Below are 18,875 nucleotides of genomic sequence, written 5' to 3'. Positions count from 1 at the left end.
AGTTTGCGGAGAAGCTGTTCGAGATACTGCAAACCTTTCGAGTAGCTGTATTCTTATATTCTTTCGCAGAGGCCATATCATAGCCTATGAGGTACATCCGAGGAGTGATTATTGTTGGTTGACAACTTAACCCAAAACTCTACATTGGAATGACTTGAAATATAGTCAGAAGTAGTCTTGGGGAGAATAGTCTCAGAAATGGGGGTTTTGGTCCACACTGTCTCTAATTCTTGCAAGAAGTAAGGTACCCTTAGACACGTTATACACCTCCATTAGAGGCACTGGTGGCAAGGTTCGGATGTGTTGGAGCGAGTAGTCGCATTCCGCATTCCGCATTCCGCTTCGCTCCACAGGTAGTATTACCATTTCATTTTCATTTTCATTACAGTACAACGGTTTGATTTGTTTGATCTTAGCTAGCTACATAGCCGTCTTTGTATCAAAGATAATTGTGTAGTTATTGAGGTTCGCTAGCCAGCTATTTTCGTCCTAACGTAACGTAACGTAGCCAACACTGCTAGCTAGCCAGCTAGCCACCGAATAGCAGCACTGTAGAAACGATTACATTACAACGGAACGACTTGATTAGTGTAGTGTTAGCTAGCTACACAGTTGTCTTTGCTATCTTTGATTTGTTTGATCTTAGCTAGCTACTTAGCTAGCTACATAGCCGTCTTTGTATCAAAGATAATTGTGTAGTTATTGAGGTTCGCTAGCCAGCTACTTTCGTCCTAACGTAACGTAACGTAGTCAACACTGCTAGCTAGCCAGCTAGCCACCGAATAGCAGCACTGTAGAAACGATTACATTACAACGGAACGACTTGATTAGTGTAGTGTTAGCTAGCTACATAGTTGTCTTTGCTATCTTTGTATCTAAGATAATTGTGTAGTTTTGAGTAATTATCGGTTAGCTAGCCAGCTATTTTCGTCCGCCGCGCTGCCGTTCTCCTACCTAGTCAACACTGCTAGCTAACACTGCTAGCTAGCCAACTTCTACCGAATAGCAGCACTGTAGAAACTTACATTACAACGGAACGACTTGATTGCGTAGTGTTAGCTAGCTACATAGTTGTCTTTGCTGTCCTTGTATCCAAGATAATTGTGTAGTTTAGAGAAATTTAGAGAAATTGTCGAGGTTACCTAGCCAGTTAGAGGTTACCTAGCCAGCTACACTTTCAAACAAAGTCAACAACGCAGCCACTGCTAGCCAGCCTACTTCACCAGCCAGCAGTACTATATCATTTTAGTCAATAAGAATTTTTTTTTTTTGCAAACGTAAGCTTAACTTTCTGAACATTCGAGACGTGTAGTCCACTTGTCATTCTAATCTCCTTTGCATTAGCGTAGCCTCTTCTGTAGCCTGTCAACTATGTGTCTGTCTATCCCTCTTCTCTCCTCTCTGCACAGACCATACAAACGCTTCACACCGCGTGGCCGCCGCTACTCTAACCTGGTGGTCCCAGCGCACACGACCCACGTGGAGTTCCAGGTCTCCGGCAGCCTCTGGAACTGCCGATCTGCGGCCAACAAGGCAGAGTTCATCTCAGCCTATGCGTCCCTCCAGTCCCTCGACTTCTTGGCACTGACGGAAACATGGATTACCACTGATAACACTGCTACTCCTACTGCTCTCTCCTCGTCTGCCCACGTGTTCTCGCACACCCCGAGAGCTTCTGGTCAGCGGGGTGGTGGCACTGGGATCCTCATCTCTCCCAAGTGGACATTCTCTCTTTCTCCCCTGACCCATCTGTCTATCGCCTCCTTTGAATTCCATGCTGTCACAGTTACCAGCCCTTTCAAGCTTAACATCCTTATCATTTATCGCCCTCCAGGTTCCCTTGGAGAGTTCATCGATGAGCTTGACGCCCTGATAAGTTCCTTTCCTGAGGATGGCTCACCTCTCACAGTTCTGGGTGACTTTAACCTCACGTCTACCTTTGACTCATTCCTCTCTGCCTCCTTCTTTCCACTCCTCTCCTCTTTTGACCTCACCCTCTCACCTTCCCCCCCTACTCACAAGGCAGGCAATACGCTTGACCTCATCTTTACTAGACGCTGTTCTTCCACTAATCTCACTGCAACTCCCCTCCAAGTCTCCGACCACTACCTTGTATCCTTTTCCCTCTCGCTCTCATCCAACACTTCCCACACTGCCCCTACTCGGATGGTATCGCGCCGTCCCAACCTTCGCTCTCTCTCCCCCGCTACTCTCTCCTCTTCCATCCTATCATCTCTTCCCTCTGCTCAAACCTTCTCCAACCTATCTCCTGATTCTGCCTCCTCAACCCTCCTCTCCTCCCTTTCTGCATCCTTTGACTCTCTATGTCCCCTATCCTCCAGGCCGGCTCGGTCCTCCCCTCCTGCTCCGTGGCTCGACGACTCACTGCGAGCTCACAGAACAGGGCTCCGGGCAGCCGAGCGGAAATGGAGGAAAACTCGCCTCCCTGCGGACCTGGCATCCTTTCACTCCCTCCTCTCTACATTCTCCTCTTCTGTCTCTGCTGCTAAAGCCACTTTCTACCACTCTAAATTCCAAGCATCTGCCTCTAACCCTAGGAAGCTCTTTGCCACCTTCTCCTCCCTCCTGAATCCTCCTCCCCCTCCTCCCCCCTCCTCCCTCTCTGCAGATGACTTCGTCAACCATTTTGAAAAGAAGGTCGACGACATCCGATCCTCGTTTGCTAAGTCAAACGACACCGCTGGTTCTGCTCACACTGCCCTACCCTGTGCTTTGACCTCTTTCTCCCCTCTCTCTCCAGATGAAATCTCGCGTCTTGTGACGGCCGGCCGCCCAACAACCTGCCCGCTTGACCCTATCCCCTCCTCTCTTCTCCAGACCATTTCCGGAGACCTTCTCCCTTACCTCACCTCGCTCATCAACTCATCCTTGACCGCTGGCTACGTCCCTTCCGTCTTCAAGAGAGCGAGAGTTGCACCCCTTCTGAAAAAATCTACACTCGATCCCTCCGATGTCAACAACTACAGACCAGTATCCCTTCTTTCTTTTCTCTCCAAAACTCTTGAACGTGCCGTCCTTGGCCAGCTCTCCTGCTATCTCTCTCAGAATGACCTTCTTGATCCAAATCAGTCAGGTTTCAAGACTAGTCATTCAACTGAGACTGCTCTTCTCTGTGTCACGGAGGCGCTCCGCACTGCTAAAGCTAACTCTCTCTCCTCTGCTCTCATCCTTCTAGACCTATCGGCTGCCTTTGATACTGTGAACCATCAGATCCTCCTCTCCACCCTCTCCGAGCTGGGCATCTCCGGCGCGGCCCACGCTTGGATTGCGTCATACCTGACAGGTCGCTCCTACCAGGTGGCGTGGCGAGAATCTGTCTCCGCACCACGTGCTCTCACCACTGGTGTCCCCCAGGGCTCTGTTCTAGGCCCTCTCCTATTCTCGCTATACACCAAGTCACTTGGCTCTGTCATATCCTCACATGGTCTCTCCTATCATTGCTATGCAGACGACACACAATTAATCTTCTCCTTTCCCCCCTCTGATAACCAGGTGGCGAATCGCATCTCTGCATGTCTGGCAGACATATCAGTGTGGATGACGGATCACCACCTCAAGCTGAACCTCGGCAAGACGGAGCTGCTCTTCCTCCCGGGGAAGGACTGCCGTTCCATGATCTCGCCATCACGGTTGACAACTCCATTGTGTCCTCCTCCCAGAGCGCTAAGAACCTTGCCGTGATCCTGGACAACACCCTGTCGTTCTCAACTCACATCAAGGCGGTGACCCGTTCCTGTAGGTTCATGCTCTACAACATTCGCAGAGTACGACCCTGCCTCACACAGGAAGCGGCGCAGGTCCTAATCCAGGCACTTGTCATCTCCCGTCTGGATTACTGCAACTCGCTGTTGGCTGGGCTCCCTGCCTGTGCTATTAAACCCCTACAACTCATCCAGAACGCCGCAGCCCGTCTGGTGTTCAACCTTCCCAAGTTCTCTCACGTCACCCCGCTCCTCCGCTCTCTCCACTGGCTTCCAGTTGAAGCTCGCATCCGCTACAAGACCATGGTGCTTGCCTACGGAGCTGTGAGGGGAACGGCACCTCCGTACCTCCAGGCTCTGATCAGGCCCTACACCCAAACAAGGGCACTGCGTTCATCCACCTCTGGCCTGCTCGCCTCCCTACCTCTGAGGAAGTACAGTTCCCGCTCAGCCCAGTCAAAACTGTTCGCTGCTCTGGCACCCCAATGGTGGAACAAACTCCCTCACGACGCCAGGTCAGCGGAGTCAATCACCACCTTCCGGAGACACCTGAAACCCCACCTCTTTAAGGAATACCTAGGATAGGATAAAGTAATCCGTCTAACCCCCCCCTCCCCCTTAAAAGAGTTAGATGCACTATTGTAAAGTGGTTGTTCAACTGGATATCATAAGGTGAATGCACCAATTTGTAAGTCGCTCTGGATAAGAGCGTCTGCTAAATGACTTAAATGTAAATGTAAATGTAAGGTTGAGTTGAATAGGTTTTGCGTTTGCGACCCATTGCAGCTGAGCCAGTGGTGCAGATTACCCAAAATGCTTTGCTCTTGATATTGTTTTTTTACTACTGGAAAAAAGGTAACATCTATTGTATAAGTACCCCACCTTGCCATGAATTACATGTAATCAAGAATCCACCAAAGTGTTAGGTAGGGGGCGAACTGCTAGACATACCAATGTAACAACACAATAATACCGTTAGTGGAGAAGCTGTGCAAGACACTGCAAACAGTTTGAGTAGCTATCCTTTGACATTCTTTCGCAGATGCGATATCATAGCCTATGAAGTCCATCTGAGGTGTGATTGTTGCTAGTTGAAAACTTAACCCAATACCCCGCTTGGGATGATTTGAAATATAGTCAATCCTGGCAATTTTTGATAGTCTCTTGTGAGACTACTATAAATGTGGAAGAGAAAATAGTGCCAAGACCAAAAATGGGCTGAACCCAACTCATTTCCTCTATAACTTTTTTGATGATTCAGCTGACAGGTGAACATTATCTTGCAACTAGGTAAAAACAGAAAAAAGGTGTCAGTAGTATATGCTGTGTCAGAAGTAGTGTTGGGGAGAATTAACTCAGCAACAGCGTGTTTGGGCCCACAATTTCAGCTTTGCCCCCACACTGCCTCTAATTGTTGCAAGTAGTAAGTTACCCAAAACCACCTTACCCACTTCTTCTTGCCTCCTCTAGAGGCAGTGATGGCAAGATTTAATTGAAAAGGTTTTGGGTTTGCGACCCATTGCAGCTGAGCCAGTGGTGCTGATTACCCAAAGTGCTTTGCTCTAGATATTGGTTTTGTACAGGAAAAAAGGTAACATTTATTGAACAAGTACCCCACCTTGCCATTAATGACATGTAATCAAGAATCCACCAAAGTGTTAGGTAGGGGGCGGACTGCTAGACATACCAATGTAACAAAAGATAATACAGTTTGCGGAGAAGCTGTTCGAGAAAACTGCAACCTTTCGAGTAGCTGTATTCTTATATTCTTTCGCAGAGGCGATATCATAGCCTATGAGGTACATCCGAGGAGTGATTATTGTTGGTTGACAACTTAACCCAAAACTCTACATTGGAATGACTTGAAATATAGTCAGAAGTAGTCTTGGGGAGAATAGTCTCAGAAACTGGGGGTTTTGGTCCACACTGTCTCTAATTCTTGCAAGAAGTAAGGTACCCTTAGACACGTTATACACCTCCATTAGTAGGCACCTGGTGGCAAGGTTGAGTTGAATAGGTTTTGCGTTTGCGACCCATTGCAGCTGAGCCAGTGGTGCAGATTACCCAAAATGCTTTGCTCTTGATATTGTTTTTTTACTACTGGAAAAAAGGTAACATCTATTGTATAAGTACCCCACCTTGCCATGAATTACATGTAATCAAGAATCCACCAAAGTGTTAGGTAGGGGGCGAACTGCTAGACATACCAATGTAACAACACAATAATACCGTTAGTGGAGAAGCTGTGCAAGACACTGCAAACAGTTAGAGTAGCTATCATTTGACATTCTTTCGCAGATGCGATATCATAGCCTATGAAGTCCATCTGAGGTGTGATTGTTGCTAGTTGAAAACTTAACCCAATACCCCGCTTGGGATGATTTGAAATATAGTCAACCCTGGCAATTTTTGATAGTCTCTTGTGAGACTACTATAAATGTGGAAGAGAAGATAGTGCCAAGACCAAAAATGGGCTGAACCCAACTCATTTCCTCTATAACTTTTTTGATGATTCAGCTGACAGGTGAACATTATCTTGCAACTAGGTAAAAACAGAAAAAAGGTGTCAGTAGTATATGCTGTGTCAGAAGTAGTGTTGGGGAGAATTAACTCAGCAACAGCGTGTTTGGGCCCACAATTTCAGCTTTGCCCCCACACTGCCTCTAATTGTTGCAAGTAGTAAGTTACCCAAAACCACCTTACCCACTTCTTCTTGCCTCCTCTAGAGGCAGTGATGGCAAGATTTAATTGAAAAGGTTTTGGGTTTGCGACCCATTGCAGCTGAGCCAGTGGTGCTGATTACCCAAAGTGCTTTGCTCTCGATATTGGTTTTGTACAGGAAAAAAGGTAACATTTATTGAACAAGTACCCCACCTTGCCATTAATGACATGTAATCAAGAATCCACCAAAGTGTTAGGTAGGGGGCGGACTGCTAGACATACCAATGTAACAAAAGATAATACAGTTTGCGGAGAAGCTGTTCGAGATACTGCAAACCTTTCGAGTAGCTGTATTCTTATATTCTTTCGCAGAGGCGATATCATAGCCTATGAGGTACATCCGAGGAGTGATTATTGTTGGTTGACAACTTAACCCAAAACTCTACATTGGAATGACTTGAAATATAGTCAGAAGTAGTCTTGGGGAGAATAGTCTCAGAAACGGGGGTTTTGGTCCACACTGTCTCTAATTCTTGCAAGAAGTAAGGTACCCTTAGACACGTTTTACACCTCCGTTAGAGGCACTGGTGGCAAGGTTGAGTTGAATAGGTTTTGGGTTTGCGACCCATTGCAGCTGAGCCAGTGGTGCAGATTACCCAAAATGCTTTGCTCTTGATATTGTTTTTTTACTACTGGAAAAAAGGTAACATCTATTGTATAAGTACCCCACCTTGCCATGAATTACATGTAATCAAGAATCCACCAAAGTGTTAGGTAGGGGGCGAACTGCTAGACATACCAATGTAACAACACAATAATACCGTTAGTGGAGAAGCTGTGCAAGACACTGCAAACAGTTTGAGTAGCTGTCCTTTGATATTCTTTTGCAGATGCGATATCGTAGCCTATGAAGTCCATCTGAGGTGTGATTATTGCTAGTTGAAAACTTAACCCAATACCCCGCTTGGGATGATTTGAAATATAGTCAACCCTGGCAATTTTTGATAGTCTCTTGTGAGACTACTATAAATGTGGAAGAGAAGATAGTGCCAAGACCAAAAATGGGCTGAACCCAACTCATTTCCTCTATAACTTTTTTGATGATTCAGCTGACAGGTGAACATTATCTTGCAACTAGGTAAAAACAGAAAAAAGGTGTCAGTAGTATATGCTGTGTCAGAAGTAGTGTTGGGGAGAATTAACTCAGCAACAGCGTGTTTGGGCCCACAATTTCAGCTTTGCCCCCACACTGCCTCTAATTGTTGCAAGTAGTAAGTTACCCAAAACCACCTTACCCACTTCTTCTTGCCTCCTCTAGAGGCAGTGATGGCAAGATTTAATTGAAAAGGTTTTGGGTTTGCGACCCATTGCAGCTGAGCCAGTGGTGCTGATTACCCAAAGTGCTTTGCTCTCGATATTGGTTTTGTACAGGAAAAAAGGTAACATTTATTGAACAAGTACCCCACCTTGCCATTAATGACATGTAATCAAGAATCCACCAAAGTGTTAGGTAGGGGGCGGACTGCTAGACATACCAATGTAACAAAAGATAATACAGTTTGCGGAGAAGCTGTTCGAGATACTGCAAACCTTTCGAGTAGCTGTATTCTTATATTCTTTCGCAGAGGCGATATCATAGCCTATGAGGTACATCCGAGGAGTGATTATTGTTGGTTGACAACTTAACCCAAAACTCTACATTGGAATGACTTGAAATATAGTCAGAAGTAGTCTTGGGGAGAATAGTCTCAGAAACGGGGGTTTTGGTCCACACTGTCTCTAATTCTTGCAAGAAGTAAGGTACCCTTAGACACGTTATACACCTCCATTAGAGGCACCGGTGGCAAGGTTGAGTTGAATAGGTTTTGGGTTTGCGACCCATTGCAGCTGAGCCAGTGGTGCAGATTACCCAAAATGCTTTGCTCTTGATATTGTTTTTTTACTACTGGAAAAAAGGTAACATCTATTGTATAAGTACCCCACCTTGCCATGAATTACATGTAATCAAGAATCCACCAAAGTGTTAGGTAGGGGGCGAACTGCTAGACATACCAATGTAACAACACAATAATACCGTTAGTGGAGAAGCTGTGCAAGACACTGCAAACAGTTTGAGTAGCTGTCCTTTGATATTCTTTTGCAGATGCGATATCGTAGCCTATGAAGTCCATCTGAGGCGTGATTATTGCTAGTTGAAAACTTAACCCAATACCCCGCTTGGGATGATTTGAAATATAGTCAACCCTGGCAATTTTTGATAGTCTCTTGTGAGACTACTATAAATGTGGAAGAGAAGATAGTGCCAAGACCAAAAATGGGCTGAACCCAACTCATTTCCTCTATAACTTTTTTGATGATTCAGCTGACAGGTGAACATTATCTTGCAACTAGGTAAAAACAGAAAAAAGGTGTCAGTAGTATATGCTGTGTCAGAAGTAGTGTTGGGGAGAATTAACTCAGCAACAGCGTGTTTGGGCCCACAATTTCAGCTTTGCCCCCACACTGCCTCTAATTGTTGCAAGTAGTAAGTTACCCAAAACCACCTTACCCACTTCTTCTTGCCTCCTCTAGAGGCAGTGATGGCAAGATTTAATTGAAAAGGTTTTGGGTTTGCGACCCATTGCAGCTGAGCCAGTGGTGCTGATTACCCAAAGTGCTTTGCTCTCGATATTGGTTTTGTACAGGAAAAAAGGTAACATTTATTGAACAAGTACCCCACCTTGCCATTAATGACATGTAATCAAGAATCCACCAAAGTGTTAGGTAGGGGGCGGACTGCTAGACATACCAATGTAACAAAAGATAATACAGTTTGCGGAGAAGCTGTTCGAGATACTGCAAACCTTTCGAGTAGCTGTATTCTTATATTCTTTCGCAGAGGCGATATCATAGCCTATGAGGTACATCCGAGGAGTGATTATTGTTGGTTGACAACTTAACCCAAAACTCTACATTGGAATGACTTGAAATATAGTCAGAAGTAGTCTTGGGGAGAATAGTCTCAGAAACGGGGGTTTTGGTCCACACTGTCTCTAATTCTTGCAAGAAGTAAGGTACCCTTAGACACGTTATACACCTCCATTAGAGGCACCGGTGGCAAGGTTGAGTTGAATAGGTTTTGGGTTTGCGACCCATTGCAGCTGAGCCAGTGGTGCAGATTACCCAAAATGCTTTGCTCTTGATATTGTTTTTTTACTACTGGAAAAAAGGTAACATCTATTGTATAAGTACCCCACCTTGCCATGAATTACATGTAATCAAGAATCCACCAAAGTGTTAGGTAGGGGGCGAACTGCTAGACATACCAATGTAACAACACAATAATACCGTTAGTGGAGAAGCTGTGCAAGACACAGCAAACAGTTTGAGTAGCTGTCCTTTGATATTCTTTTGCAGATGCGATATCATAGCCTATGAACTCCATCTGAGGCGTGATTATTGCTAGTTGAAAACTTAACCCAATACCCCGCTTGGGATGATTTGAAATATAGTCAACCCTGGCAATTTTTGATAGTCTCTTGTGAGACTACTATAAATGTGGAAGAGAAGATAGTGCCAAGACCAAAAATGGGCTGAACCCAACTCATTTCCTCTATAACTTTTTTGATGATTCAGCTGACAGGTGAACATTATCTTGCAACTAGGTAAAAACAGAAAAAAGGTGTCAGTAGTATATGCTGTGTCAGAAGTAGTGTTGGGGAGAATTAACTCAGCAACAGCGTGTTTGGGCCCACAATTTCAGCTTTGCCCCCACACTGCCTCTAATTGTTGCAAGTAGTAAGTTACCCAAAACCACCTTACCCACTTCTTCTTGCCTCCTCTAGAGGCAGTGATGGCAAGATTTAATTGAAAAGGTTTTGGGTTTGCGACCCATTGCAGCTGAGCCAGTGGTGCTGATTACCCAAAGTGCTTTGCTCTCGATATTGGTTTTGTACAGGAAAAAAGGTAACATTTATTGAACAAGTACCCCACCTTGCCATTAATGACATGTAATCAAGAATCCACCAAAGTGTTAGGTAGGGGGCGGACTGCTAGACATACCAATGTAACAAAAGATAATACAGTTTGCGGAGAAGCTGTTCGAGATACTGCAAACCTTTCGAGTAGCTGTATTCTTATATTCTTTCGCAGAGGCGATATCATAGCCTATGAGGTACATCCGAGGAGTGATTATTGTTGGTTGACAACTTAACCCAAAACTCTACATTGGAATGACTTGAAATATAGTCAGAAGTAGTCTTGGGGAGAATAGTCTCAGAAACGGGGGTTTTGGTCCACACTGTCTCTAATTCTTGCAAGAAGTAAGGTACCCTTAGACACGTTATACACCTCCATTAGAGGCACCGGTGGCAAGGTTGAGTTGAATAGGTTTTGGGTTTGCGACCCATTGCAGCTGAGCCAGTGGTGCAGATTACCCAAAATGCTTTGCTCTTGATATTGTTTTTTTACTACTGGAAAAAAGGTAACATCTATTGTATAAGTACCCCACCTTGCCATGAATTACATGTAATCAAGAATCCACCAAAGTGTTAGGTAGGGGGCGAACTGCTAGACATACCAATGTAACAACACAATAATACCGTTAGTGGAGAAGCTGTGCAAGACACTGCAAACAGTTTGAGTAGCTGTCCTTTGATATTCTTTTGCAGATGCGATATCATAGCCTATGAAGTCCATCTGAGGCGTGATTATTGCTAGTTGAAAACTTAACCCAATACCCCGCTTGGGATGATTTGAAATATAGTCAACCCTGGCAATTTTTGATAGTCTCTTGTGAGACTACTATAAATGTGGAAGAGAAGATAGTGCCAAGACCAAAAATGGGCTGAACCCAACTCATTTCCTCTATAACTTTTTTGATGATTCAGCTGACAGGTGAACATTATCTTGCAACTAGGTAAAAACAGAAAAAAGGTGTCAGTAGTATATGCTGTGTCAGAAGTAGTGTTGGGGAGAATTAACTCAGCAACAGCGTGTTTGGGCCCACAATTTCAGCTTTGCCCCCACACTGCCTCTAATTGTTGCAAGTAGTAAGTTACCCAAAACCACCTTACCCACTTCTTCTTGCCTCCTCTAGAGGCAGTGATGGCAAGATTTAATTGAAAAGGTTTTGGGTTTGCGACCCATTGCAGCTGAGCCAGTGGTGCTGATTACCCAAAGTGCTTTGCTCTCGATATTGGTTTTGTACAGGAAAAAAGGTAACATTTATTGAACAAGTACCCCACCTTGCCATTAATGACATGTAATCAAGAATCCACCAAAGTGTTAGGTAGGGGGCGGACTGCTAGACATACCAATGTAACAAAAGATAATACAGTTTGCGGAGAAGCTGTTCGAGATACTGCAAACCTTTCGAGTAGCTGTATTCTTATATTCTTTCGCAGAGGCGATATCATAGCCTATGAGGTACATCCGAGGAGTGATTATTGTTGGTTGACAACTTAACCCAAAACTCTACATTGGAATGACTTGAAATATAGTCAGAAGTAGTCTTGGGGAGAATAGTCTCAGAAACGGGGGTTTTGGTCCACACTGTCTCTAATTCTTGCAAGAAGTAAGGTACCCTTAGACACGTTATACACCTCCATTAGAGGCACCGGTGGCAAGGTTGAGTTGAATAGGTTTTGGGTTTGCGACCCATTGCAGCTGAGCCAGTGGTGCAGATTACCCAAAATGCTTTGCTCTTGATATTGTTTTTTTACTACTGGAAAAAAGGTAACATCTATTGTATAAGTACCCCACCTTGCCATGAATTACATGTAATCAAGAATCCACCAAAGTGTTAGGTAGGGGGCGAACTGCTAGACATACCAATGTAACAACACAATAATACCGTTAGTGGAGAAGCTGTGCAAGACACTGCAAACAGTTTGAGTAGCTGTCCTTTGATATTCTTTTGCAGATGCGATATCGTAGCCTATGAAGTCCATCTGAGGCGTGATTATTGCTAGTTGAAAACTTAACCCAATACCCCGCTTGGGATGATTTGAAATATAGTCAACCCTGGCAATTTTTGATAGTCTCTTGTGAGACTACTATAAATGTGGAAGAGAAGATAGTGCCAAGACCAAAAATGGGCTGAACCCAACTCATTTCCTCTATAACTTTTTTGATGATTCAGCTGACAGGTGAACATTATCTTGCAACTAGGTAAAAACAGAAAAAAGGTGTCAGTAGTATATGCTGTGTCAGAAGTAGTGTTGGGGAGAATTAACTCAGCAACAGCGTGTTTGGGCCCACAATTTCAGCTTTGCCCCCACACTGCCTCTAATTGTTGCAAGTAGTAAGTTACCCAAAACCACCTTACCCACTTCTTCTTGCCTCCTCTAGAGGCAGTGATGGCAAGATTTAATTGAAAAGGTTTTGGGTTTGCGACCCATTGCAGCTGAGCCAGTGGTGCTGATTACCCAAAGTGCTTTGCTCTCGATATATTGGTATTGTACAGGAAAAAAGGTAACATTTATTGAACAAGTACCCCACCTTGCCATTAATGACATGTAATCAAGAATCCACCAAAGTGTTAGGTAGGGGGCGGACTGCTAGACATACCAATGTAACAAAAGATAATACTGTTTGCGGAGAAGCTGTTCGAGATACTGCAAACCTTTCGAGTAGCTGTATTCTTATATTCTTTCGCAGAGGCGATATCATAGCCTATGAGGACCATCCGAGGAGTGATTATTGTTGGTTGACAACTTAACCCAAAACTCTACATTGGAATGACTTGAAATATAGTCAGAAGTAGTCTTGGGGAGAATAGTCTCAGAAACGGGGGTTTTGGTCCACACTGTCTCTAATTCTTGCAAGAAGTAAGGTACCCTTAGACACGTTATACACCTCCATTAGAGGCACCGGTGGCAAGGTTGAGTTGAATAGGTTTTGGGTTTGCGACCCATTGCAGCTGAGCCAGTGGTGCAGATTACCCAAAATGCTTTGCTCTTGATATTGTTTTTTTACTACTGGAAAAAAGGTAACATCTATTGTATAAGTACCCCACCTTGCCATGAATTACATGTAATCAAGAATCCACCAAAGTGTTAGGTAGGGGGCGAACTGCTAGACATACCAATGTAACAACACAATAATACCGTTAGTGGAGAAGCTGTGCAAGACACTGCAAACAGTTTGAGTAGCTATCCTTTGACAATCTTTCGCAGATGCGATATCGTAGCCTATGAAGTCCATCTGAGGCGTGATTATTGCTAGTAGAAAACTTAACCCAATACCCTGCTTGGGATGATTTGAAATATAGTCAACCCTGGCAAGTTTTGATAGTCTCTTGTGAGACTACTATAAATGTGGAAGAGAAGATAGTGCCAAGACCAAAAACGGGCTGACCCCAACTCATTTTCTCTATAACATTTTTGATGATTCAGCTGACAGTAGCTGTATTCTTATATTCTTTCGCAGAGGCGATATCATAGCCTATGAGGTACATCCGAGGAGTGATTATTGTTGGTTGACAACTTAACCCAAAACTCTACATTGGAATGACTTGAAATATAGTCAGAAGTAGTCTTGGGGAGAATAGTCTCAGAAACGGGTGTTTTGGTCACATCAAGCTAGACACCCCATTCAACCTTCTACTGCCTGTTGACATCTAGTGGAAGACGTATGAAGTGCATACAGATCCATAAATATAAGCCAGTTGAATAGGCAGGCCCTGACACAGAGCCCCATTTTCAGAATTTTCACTTCCTATTTGGAAGTTTGCTGCCAAATGAGTTCTGTTTTACTCACAGATATCATTCAAACAGTTTTAGAAACTTCAGAGTCTTTTCTATCCAATAGTAATAATAATATGCATATTGTATGATCTAGAACAGAGTACGAGGCCGTTTAATTTGGGCACGATTTTTTCCCAAAGTGAAAATAGCGCCCCCTATTAAGAAGAAGTTAAGCTGCATCCAGGAGCGGCCTTCTGGTCAGACTTCGGAGGCGTACACGCCACCCACCGCTTCCAATTATATTTCTCGCCAATGTCCAGTCTCTAGATAACGAGGTAGATGAAATTAGGGCAAGGGTTGCTTTCCAGAGAGACATCAGGGATTGTACCATACTCTGTTTCACAGAAACATGGCTCTCTCGGGATATGTTGTCGGAGTCGATCCAGCCACCTGGATTCTTTATGCGTCGCGCCAACAGAAATAAACATCTACAGTGGGGCAAAAAAGTATTTAGTCAGCCACCAATTGTGCAAGTTCTCCCACTTAAAAAGATGAGAGGCCTGTAATTTTCATCATAGGTACACTTCAACTATGACAGACAAAATGAGAAAAAAAATCCAGAAAATCACATTGTAGGATTTTTTATGAATTTATTTGCAAATTATGGTGGAAAATAAGTATTTGGTCAATAACAAAAGTTTATCTCAATACTTTGTTATATACCCTTTGTTGGCAATGACAGAGGTCAAACGTTTTCTGTAAGTCTTCACAAGGTTTTCACACACTGTTGCTGGTATTTTGGCCCATTCCTCCATGCAGATCTCCTCTAGAGCAGTGATGTTTTGGGGCTGTTGCTGGGCAACACGGACTTTCAACTCCCTCCAAAGATTTTCTTTGGGGTTGAGATCTGGAGACTGGCTAGGCCACTCCAGGACCTTGAAAAGCTTCTTACGAAGCCACTCCTTCGTTGCCCGGGCGGTGTGTTTGGGATCATTGTCATGCTGAAAGACCCAGCCACGTTTCATCTTCAATGCCCTTGCTGATGGAAGGAGGTTTTCACTCAAAATCTCACGATACATGGCCCCATTCATTCTTTCCTTTACACGGATCAGTCGTCCTGGTCCCTTTGCAGAAAAACAGCCCCAAAGCATGATGTTTCCACCCCCATGCTTCACAGTAGGTATGGTGTTCTTTGGATGCAACTCAGCATTCTTTGTCCTCCAAACACGACGCGTTGAGTTTTTACCAAAAAGTTATATTTTGGTTTCATCTGACCATATGACATTCTCCCAATCTTCTTCTGGATCATCCAAATGCTCTCTAGCAAACTTCAGACGGGCCTGGACATGTACTGGCTTAAGCAGGGGGACACGTCTGGCACTGCAGGATTTGAGTCCCTGGCGGCGTAGTGTGTTACTGATGGTAGGCTTTGTTACTTTGGTCCCAGCTCTCTGCAGGTCATTCACTAGGTCCCCCCGTGTGGTTCTGGGATTTTTGCTCACCGTTCTTGTGATCATTTTGACCCCACGGGGTGAGATCTTGCGTGGAGCCCCAGATCGAGGGAGATTATCAGTGGTCTTGTATGTCTTCCATTTCCTAATAATTGCTCCCACAGTTGATTTCTTCAAACCAAGCTGCTTACCTATTGCAGATTCAGTCTTCCCAGCCTGGTGCAGGTCTACAATTTTGTTTCTGGTGTCCTTTGACAGCTCTTTGGTCTTGGCCATAGTGGAGTTTGGAGTGTGACTGTTTGAGGTTGTGGACAGGTGTCTTTTATACTGATAATAAGTTCAAACAGGTGCCATTAATACAGGTAACGAGTGGAGCACAGAGGAGCCTCTTAACTTGTTTGGGCTGCAGGGGCAGTATTGAGTAGCCGGATAAAAGGTGCCCATTTCAAACGGCCTCGTACTCAATTCTTGCTCGTACAATATGCATATTATTATTACTATTGGATAGAAAACACTCTCTAGTTTCTAAAACCGTTTGAATTATATCTGTGAGTAAAACAGAACTCATTTTGCAGCAAACTTCCTTTGAGGAAGTGGAAAATCTGAAATCGATGCTCTGTTCTAGGCCCTGCCTATAAAGGTCCTTGATATTTATTAGAATACATGCACTTCATACGTCTTCCACTAGATGTCGACAAGCAGTGAGAGAAGAAATGGAGTGTGTAACTTGATCTGGGGTCGAATAATAGCTCTCGGCATGACGTGTCACCAGTTTCCTGTTTTCTGGAGAGCGTGTGAAGGGACCTGGATTTGCCTTCTGATAAGCTGTCGTTATGGACGACTAATATCTCCGGCTTTGATTTTATTTGATACATGTGACAATATCATCGTAAAGTATGTTTTTTTCAATATAGTTTTATTAGATTATTGAAATTTATTCGGGACGTTAGGCGTGTTGCGTTGTGTGCCTTTGTTCAGGAAGGAGAGCTTAGCGCCACTTTGCTAGCTTTCCGTGCTAATTGACTGGAGAAGAGGACATTCTAAATCCAAACAACGATTGTTCCCGACAAAGGACCCCTTGTACAACATTCTGATGAAAGATCATCAAAAGTAGGACCCATTTTATGATGTTATTTCATATATCTGTCGAACATGTTGTACTAGTAGGTTGCGGCCAGGTTTTGGGCACGCTCTCGCCATAACGTAAACTGCATATCGTAATGAAGTTATTTTTAGAATTCTAACACGGCGATTGCATTAAGAAATAGTGTATCTATCATTTCCTATACAACATGTATTTTTTAGTTATGTTTATGAATAGTTATTTGGTCAGAATATGTGAGTGCCAGAAAAATATCCGGACGTTGTGGGAAAAAGATGCTACGTTAGCACAATGTATAACCACTGATTTCAGCTCAAATATGCACATTTTCGAACAAAACATAATTGTATGTATAACTTGATGTTATAGGACTGTCATCTGATGAAGCTTATCAAGATAAGTCAAAAATTATATATCTTTTGCTGGTTTGTTACGATCGCTAACTTTTGCAGCTGGGGAATGGCTTGTGTTTCTGGCTATTGTGGTAAGCTAATATAATGCTATATTGTGTTTTCGCTGTAAAACACTTAAAAATCGGAAATATTGGCTGGAATCACAAGATGCCTGTCTTTCATTTGCTGTACACCATGTATTTTTCAGAAATGTTTTATGATGAGTATTTAGGTATTTGACGTTGGTGTCTGTAATTACTCTGGCTGCTTCGGTGCCATTTCTGACGGTAGCTGTGATGGTAGCTGCAATGTAAAACTGATTTATACCTCAAATATGCACATTTTTCGAACAAAACAGATTTATTGAATAACATGTTATAAGACTGTCATCTGATGAAGTTGTTTCTTGGTTAGTTTGGTTGGTTCTTGGTTAGTTAGGTTGGCTTTGTGCATGCTACCTGTGCTGTGAAAAATGTCTGTCCTTATTTGTATTTGGTGGTGAGCTAACATAAATATACGTGGTGTTTTCGCTGTAAAACATTTTAAAAATCGGACATGTTGGCTGGATTCACAAGATGTTTATCTTTCAAATGCTGTATTGGACTTGTTAATGTGTGAAAGTTAAATATTTCTAAAAAATATATTTTGAATTTCGCGCCCTGCACTTGAAGTGGCTGTTGTCATATTGTGCCCGGCTTCGGGCTTGCAGCCATAAGAAGTTAAAGAAGAAGTTACAGGTCTGTGAGAGCCAGAAATCTTGCTTGTTTGTCGGTGACCAAATACTTATTTTCCACCATAATTTGCAAATAAATTCATTAAAAATCCTACAATGTGATTTTCTGGATTTTTTTTCTCATTTTGTCTGTCATAGTTGAAGTGTACCTATGATGAAAATTACAGGCCTCTCTCTTCTTTTTAAGTGGGAGAACTTGCACAATTGGTAGCTGACTAAATACTTTTTTGCCCCACTGTATCTGGGTAAAATAAGGGCGGGGGTGTATGCTTCATGATTAACAACTCATGATGTAATCGTAACAACATACAGGAACTCAAATCCTTTTGTTCACCTGACCTAGAATTTCTCATAATCAAATGCCGACCATATTATCTCCCAAGAGAATTGTCGTCGGTTATTGTCACAGCTGTGTATATCCCCCCTCAAGCCGATACCAAGACGGCCCTCAAGGAACTTCACTGACTCTATGCAAACTGGAAACCATATATCCTGAGGCTGCATTAATTGTATCTGGGGATTTTAACAAAGCAAATTTCAGATCAAGGCTCCCTAATTTCTATCAGAATATTGATTGTAGCACTCGTGCGGGCAATACACTGGATCACTGCTACTCTAACTTCCGCAATGCATTTAAGGCCCTCCCCCGCCCTCCCTTCGGTAAATCTGACCATGACTCCATTTAGCTCCTCCTGTCCTATAGGCAGAAACTCAAACAGGATGTCCCCGTGACATTCAATGCTGGTCCGACCAATCGGAATTCTCACTTCAAGATTGTTTTGATCACGCGGACTGGGATATTCTGGGTAGCCTCAGAGAATTATATAGATTAATACGGTGAATGAATTTATAACGGTGTATTGGAGATGTTGTACCCACTGTGACTATTAAAAACTTCTTCAGGCTAGGCGCCCCGCTAGCTGGACAACTTCCGGTGAAACTGGAGGGCGCTCAATTCAAATAAATAATCATAAAAATTATGGATATTAAACATTTAGGCACATACAAGTGTCTTATCTTTTTAGGGATAGGGGGCAGCATTTTCACTTTGGATGAATAGCGTGCCCAGAGTGAACTGTCCAAATTATATCGTCTTGCGTTCCATTACTTCTAGAGACACAAAGGAATTCTCCGGTTGGAAAGTTAT

General features: G+C 43.5%; 17 non-coding genes across 17 annotated transcripts; all 17 read left to right on the top strand.

Moving 5' to 3' along the window:
- The first annotated feature begins 57 nt into the window (after nt 1-57).
- Nucleotides 58-194, top strand: LOC120028804. The gene has a single exon (XR_005473535.1). It is a non-coding gene; the product is annotated as a U4 spliceosomal RNA (small nuclear RNA).
- A 4,558-nt stretch (nt 195-4,752) lies between these two features.
- On the top strand, nt 4,753-4,894 carry LOC120028636. Its single transcript, XR_005473491.1, has one exon. It is a non-coding gene; the product is annotated as a U4 spliceosomal RNA (small nuclear RNA).
- A 593-nt stretch (nt 4,895-5,487) lies between these two features.
- Nucleotides 5,488-5,624, top strand: LOC120028732. Its single transcript, XR_005473520.1, has one exon. It is a non-coding gene; the product is annotated as a U4 spliceosomal RNA (small nuclear RNA).
- A 384-nt stretch (nt 5,625-6,008) lies between these two features.
- Nucleotides 6,009-6,150, top strand: LOC120028593. Its single transcript, XR_005473478.1, has one exon. It is a non-coding gene; the product is annotated as a U4 spliceosomal RNA (small nuclear RNA).
- A 593-nt stretch (nt 6,151-6,743) lies between these two features.
- Nucleotides 6,744-6,880, top strand: LOC120028759. Its single transcript, XR_005473527.1, has one exon. It is a non-coding gene; the product is annotated as a U4 spliceosomal RNA (small nuclear RNA).
- Nucleotides 6,881-7,261: 381 nt separating this feature from the next.
- Nucleotides 7,262-7,403, top strand: LOC120028589. The gene has a single exon (XR_005473473.1). It is a non-coding gene; the product is annotated as a U4 spliceosomal RNA (small nuclear RNA).
- A 593-nt stretch (nt 7,404-7,996) lies between these two features.
- On the top strand, nt 7,997-8,133 carry LOC120028753. The gene has a single exon (XR_005473526.1). It is a non-coding gene; the product is annotated as a U4 spliceosomal RNA (small nuclear RNA).
- Nucleotides 8,134-8,514: 381 nt separating this feature from the next.
- On the top strand, nt 8,515-8,656 carry LOC120028552. Its single transcript, XR_005473466.1, has one exon. It is a non-coding gene; the product is annotated as a U4 spliceosomal RNA (small nuclear RNA).
- Nucleotides 8,657-9,249: 593 nt separating this feature from the next.
- On the top strand, nt 9,250-9,386 carry LOC120028748. The gene has a single exon (XR_005473525.1). It is a non-coding gene; the product is annotated as a U4 spliceosomal RNA (small nuclear RNA).
- Nucleotides 9,387-9,767: 381 nt separating this feature from the next.
- On the top strand, nt 9,768-9,909 carry LOC120028616. The gene has a single exon (XR_005473482.1). It is a non-coding gene; the product is annotated as a U4 spliceosomal RNA (small nuclear RNA).
- Nucleotides 9,910-10,502: 593 nt separating this feature from the next.
- LOC120028743 lies at nt 10,503-10,639 on the top strand. The gene has a single exon (XR_005473524.1). It is a non-coding gene; the product is annotated as a U4 spliceosomal RNA (small nuclear RNA).
- Nucleotides 10,640-11,020: 381 nt separating this feature from the next.
- On the top strand, nt 11,021-11,162 carry LOC120028441. Its single transcript, XR_005473450.1, has one exon. It is a non-coding gene; the product is annotated as a U4 spliceosomal RNA (small nuclear RNA).
- A 593-nt stretch (nt 11,163-11,755) lies between these two features.
- LOC120028737 lies at nt 11,756-11,892 on the top strand. Its single transcript, XR_005473523.1, has one exon. It is a non-coding gene; the product is annotated as a U4 spliceosomal RNA (small nuclear RNA).
- Nucleotides 11,893-12,273: 381 nt separating this feature from the next.
- Nucleotides 12,274-12,415, top strand: LOC120028526. Its single transcript, XR_005473462.1, has one exon. It is a non-coding gene; the product is annotated as a U4 spliceosomal RNA (small nuclear RNA).
- A 595-nt stretch (nt 12,416-13,010) lies between these two features.
- On the top strand, nt 13,011-13,147 carry LOC120028727. Its single transcript, XR_005473519.1, has one exon. It is a non-coding gene; the product is annotated as a U4 spliceosomal RNA (small nuclear RNA).
- A 381-nt stretch (nt 13,148-13,528) lies between these two features.
- Nucleotides 13,529-13,670, top strand: LOC120028677. Its single transcript, XR_005473504.1, has one exon. It is a non-coding gene; the product is annotated as a U4 spliceosomal RNA (small nuclear RNA).
- Nucleotides 13,671-13,781: 111 nt separating this feature from the next.
- LOC120028765 lies at nt 13,782-13,918 on the top strand. Its single transcript, XR_005473530.1, has one exon. It is a non-coding gene; the product is annotated as a U4 spliceosomal RNA (small nuclear RNA).
- The last annotated feature ends 4,957 nt before the right edge of the window (nt 13,919-18,875 follow it).

Source organism: Salvelinus namaycush, chromosome 2 (genome assembly GCF_016432855.1).
Source record: "Salvelinus namaycush isolate Seneca chromosome 2, SaNama_1.0, whole genome shotgun sequence".
Lineage (NCBI taxonomy): Eukaryota > Metazoa > Chordata > Actinopteri > Salmoniformes > Salmonidae > Salvelinus > Salvelinus namaycush.
This window is presented reverse-complemented; position numbering and strand designations above follow the sequence as displayed.